This window comes from Colossoma macropomum, unplaced genomic scaffold (genome assembly GCF_904425465.1).
Source record: "Colossoma macropomum unplaced genomic scaffold, Colossoma_macropomum, whole genome shotgun sequence".
Lineage (NCBI taxonomy): Eukaryota > Metazoa > Chordata > Actinopteri > Characiformes > Serrasalmidae > Colossoma > Colossoma macropomum.
This window is the reverse complement of record NW_023494804.1, coordinates 22319054-22324221: the sequence shown is the minus strand read 5'-3', so window position 1 is coordinate 22324221 and position 5168 is coordinate 22319054.

Sequence of the window (5168 nt, the reverse complement as noted above, 5' to 3'; positions counted from 1 at the left end):
TGTTTGTTGCTTTCTTTAGAGAGGGGGCGGGGCCTGTGGCGTCACTGTGCATTCGCACTTTGATTGGTTGGCAGTCAGTTTAAGGGCGGGGAAAAGTTTACTGTACAAAAACAACTTCAGCTTGTTTTTCCCTTATTTCCCCTCCTCTATTTTTAATTTTTGCAAAAAGTGGAAGTAGCAATAAGAGCCCGTTTAGACTGTGCTGACAAAAACGCTGTTTCCAAATTGTTTTTTAGTAAAATAGTCCCATAGAAAATGTAAGTCACAAAACACTGTATTTACAGACATAACTTCTATTAACAAAACACTTTTATATTTCTCTTATTTTACCCTCTATTTTATTTCAACAGAAAGTAAATTGCGATGCATGCAGTCTGACTAATGAGCTTTTGAGCAGAAGTTTGAATGAGGATTTTTCTGATTAAATTAATCACAATGTTAGAAATGATATCAGGTTGCACAACTCTACAGGCCTGCGCAAGTCAAAGCAGACGTTAAATATCGATGTTAGAGATCATTTGGTTTCGTTTGTTTTTGGTCCTGTAGTTTGGTTTCTCAGAGGACTGCATGTCCATTCCCAGAGTCCTCTTCAAATGCCATCGCAAGGTCATTTGACCCTGGAACAGCCAGTGCCATCTCGGGGAAACATGTTGATTTACTCAATCAGCTCAAACCCACTTTGATCAAGATAGCAGAGCTAATGCTGCCCTTCTTTTCAGAGTAAATGTAAAAGTGAACAAACAGCCCTAATAACTCAGTAATATACATATATGTATGTACATTTTTTATCTCTTCTTGTCCCATATATTCTCTTGCATGAGCACAGAACTATTGATTAAACCATATGAGTAAAGAATTCTTATCAGATTTTCTTAATTTTTAATTTTTTTGTCACATGGCACTACTGTTTTTTTATTTATTTTATTTATTTTATTTTAAGGTATAAAATTGCATGTGATAAAAAATACATAAATATAAAATTTCATCCAGCTCTGTAGCATTTTTTATTAGGCTAAATGCAGTTGTCATACATGAATTGTTGAACTGCTGCAGTTTAGAAAGTCCCCAGTACAAAACTAGCTACGCCAAACTGGAGGTGAACTCCGTTTCTGAGTGTAACAGATGATTTCATGCTGTCAGTGCAGTCCACCTCCTCCACAATAACCGTTTAATGTCCAAGTCCTCTAACTGTAGAAACTGTCTAGCCAGTTGTTGCCCAGAGTCTGGGCGCCATTTCCTGTTTTCAGGTCTAGTTCAGGCTTTTACAATGCTGTGCTCACCACGTGCAGCCTGCTCCAATCACGTCTTGTCATTATATTTTAAACTCGTACTTTGACCAGTCCAACATGTCCAGCGCCGTCTACATTACACTGTGGACTAATTTGGCTTGGAAACGTTAGCTAGCATAGCCTCCTTAGCATTACCCTTATAACTGTGACCTACAAACCAGGCCACAAAACTATAGCAACACTGTAAGACACTAAAAGATTTCTGTAGTGCTGCGTGATACTTCTATAATAATCTATTTAACTCTGTATAATATTCATATAGAGGCCCAATCCAGCCAGGTAGAGGAGGAAAAAATCATGTTCATCTCTATCTCTGTTCTGGTAGCAGTATGTCAAAATTTTGATTTAGTATCTCAAAATAATTAGTTATTTTCTTTTAAAAAATGCCTGTGTAAAAAGAATTGATTTACTGTGTAAAAATAACTTATTTCCTCTAAATGACTTGTGTGGAAGTAATGACTTACTGTGTCAAAATAATGACTTGCTATGTCAAAAAGAATGACATCTCTAAAAAAAATGACTTACTATGACAAAATTATGACTTATTTCCACTAAATAATGACTTAGTGTCAAAATAATGACATTTTCTATTAATAATGACTGTCAAAATAATAACTTTCTATGTCAAAAATAATGACATTTCCTCTAAATAATGACTTGCTGTGTCAAAATAATGACATATTTCCTCTAAATAATGACTTGCTGTGTCAAAATAATGACATATTTCCTCTAAATAATGACTTACTATGTCAAAATAACTTATTAAATTGAAACAATGACTGTATCTCTAATTAATAACTTCCTATGCTGAAATGACTATTTTAAAATAGCTACTTACTTTCTTGAAATCTAATAATTATTTCAACATAGTATGTCAGAATACTTTTCTAACTCAAAATTTTCAGAACTTAAATAAGAAAATTCAGAAATTATTTCAAGAAGTCAATATTTCAAGGAAATAAGTCAATATTTTAAGAAAATAAGTCTTTATTCTGAGAAACTAAGTAAATATTTTTATATGTCAGTGTCAAAAACAGAATAACAAAAAAACACATTCTGATTTTTTTTTCTCCTCTACCTAGGTTGAGAGTGGGTTTCTATGTATTTCTCTAGTTCTGTGTTGTAGCAGTCTATAATACTGGTGTAGTATCCTGCAGTAGACTATAGCAACTATCTGAATTTACCATAATATTCTTATAAGATTCCTGCAGAAATTCCTATAATACCACTATAGACCATTTTCATGGACTGTGATGAATTATTTTTGTCTTCACAAATGACGAAAGTGAAAACATGTTTGCCTGAAAACAGTAATATAGCATAATTTTGTTGCCCTTTCATTTTACAATGACAACTGGCTGAATGAGGTTGTTTTGAAGCCTCCCTGGTGTATTTCCCCATGGGTTAAATATAGGGGAAGAACTTGATAGGAGACAGGCTGTCCACACACCTCATGTGAAAGAGCCACTTTACCAGCGTGCTCCAGCTTTATATCCAGCCTAGCAACGCAGGCTTGAACCACATAAACAGCATGTGGCCTCTTACCAAATGGATTACTAGAAAACGGCTGGGCAGAATGTTTTCTAGTACTCCACACATCGTTTTCCATGTAAGGGGAGGGGGAGCAGCCATGCTATCATGCACAGCATATCCTGTGGTGACCATGTGGATCTAGAAGCAGCAGGTGGTTTCTTACACTTGTGTACTGCATACATAGTGGTCAGTGAAGAGGTGAACAAGCTGAATTGATATTTTCACCATTGGAAGCATTTTCAGTCACTTTTGTCAGGGTTAGACTTTATATGGGAAACACTGACCCTGAATGGAAGTTCACAAGAGTTTTACAATAAAATGTAACAGGGTACAGTTTGTTAGAGGAACTGAGTAGTTCAGAGGGCCCTTTAATCTTTTCCGAAACAATGGTAGTAAGTTAAATGCGTTAATGTGTTGACGTCCACCCTCCTTTAATCACTCCTTTGACCACTGAGGGTTGATTGAGAGATAATAGCCGTTCCTTTTAACAGAAAAGTTACCTATTAGGACAAGATGTTTCAGTTTGATCAACACAAACTATAAACCCAGGCCATATCTACAGATAGACCCACCTACATCTGTTATTTGCACATTATATCTTTAAGGCATAATATATATTATAGCTTATAAGGTTATTCCACCAATTTTTCATCATTTCTGCATTAATTGAATCATTGAGATGTAAACAAAGTCATTTGGAATGTTCTGATGTGAATGATGGTGATGGGAACCAGAGGTCACAATGTCTACAATTTACTTCATACTATTTTATTTGCTGTCCAAATCAATCAGTGAAGATTCAAGTCTTCTGAGTATTTATATGTAATGTTAATAAGGCTTACATCATAAAGTCTTGAGAATATTTTGCCTTACAACACCCTGCATGTACCTCTCCATCATGAATACATTTTAAAAATGTGTTTTAGGCCAAATTCTTACTGCAAATCTATCATAAAACAACATCTCAGGCTTCACGTAGTGTATTACACATTTCATATCATAACCTTCTGTGAAGGAGCATTTAGAGACATTAAACTCTTCAGATGTCTGGTTCCTATCACCACCACTGTGAACAATTCTGACTCTGCAAGTTTCTCAAGACTGTTTAAACTGTTTGAAAACAGCTTTCTGTTCCTATGCACCAAAACTCTGGAACACAACTATTTATATTGTCTTTTTATTAGTAACTACTACTTCATAGTAGACATATTGTGGTTTATTGATAATCTCTTTTTGTTAAATTTGCCTTTATTAATTTTCGGTTTAGATTTATTATATATTTTTGTCTTTTTTATTCTTATTTCTTCATTATGTTACTTGGATTCTTTTATTATTGTTTTTACTGTTTTATGTTGTGAAACAATTTATATACAGAGGTTTCTTTATAAAGAAAATTAGTTATTATTGTTGCTGTTAAACAGCACATTTCACTTCAAATCCCTCTGAATGACCTTTATATCTTAGGCATTTAATTTCATATAAGTTTTTATTGTGTAATTCCCCTTTAAAGATCCACTAAATGATTAATGGTGGTTTTACTTGCACAATGACTGAAGTCTGGGCTCACTGTGTCGTAAATTAACATGGTGCTAGACTTGCGTCTATAGCCACGAGTTACAGTGTGTTACCTTGACCTTCCTAAACTGGTCCATTTTTTTAGATCTGTGCCATTGGCTGATCACCAATCACACCCAATCACACGGTCTGTGGTCAGCAATAGAACAACATCTGAAGTGAATGTAATTCCCCTTGGCTTCTTTCCAGACCACAGTGACTATTCACTTATTACCACGGTGCATGCACAGTGCCACAAGTGAAGTAATGACTATTTTGTTAAAGGGGAATTTCACCAACTTTCAAAATTCATGCATAATTAAATAGTTAAGATGTAGAGAAAGTCAAAGTGGTTTGACGTGAAACACTCCACTCTAGTGAAACTTGCAGAGTCAGAATTGTTAGAGTGGTGAGAGGAACCAGACGTCTGAAGAGTTTAATGCCTCTAAAATCTAAAACTTTTACATGAAAGTTATACGCAGCCTGAGAGTTTTTTTTTCTAAATCTATTTAGAATCTAATCTAATTGTGGAGGGGTGCATGCAGGGCGTCATAAGAAACATTCCCAAAGAAAATGTTGTTTTTCTTACTAATTTTAAACTAATTTTTTTTAACTAATTTTACCATCATCCCCCCCCACCCCATTTCGGACAGATTAGGGTCTATTGGCACTTGTGAAGTTCTTCTCCCTGCCTGTGTCAAATTCCCATTGAAGCAAAATGTTCATGATTAATACAAGGAAAAACAAAAGAGAGAAAAACTGCACGCTTAGTAAGGTGATGCTTACAGAAAG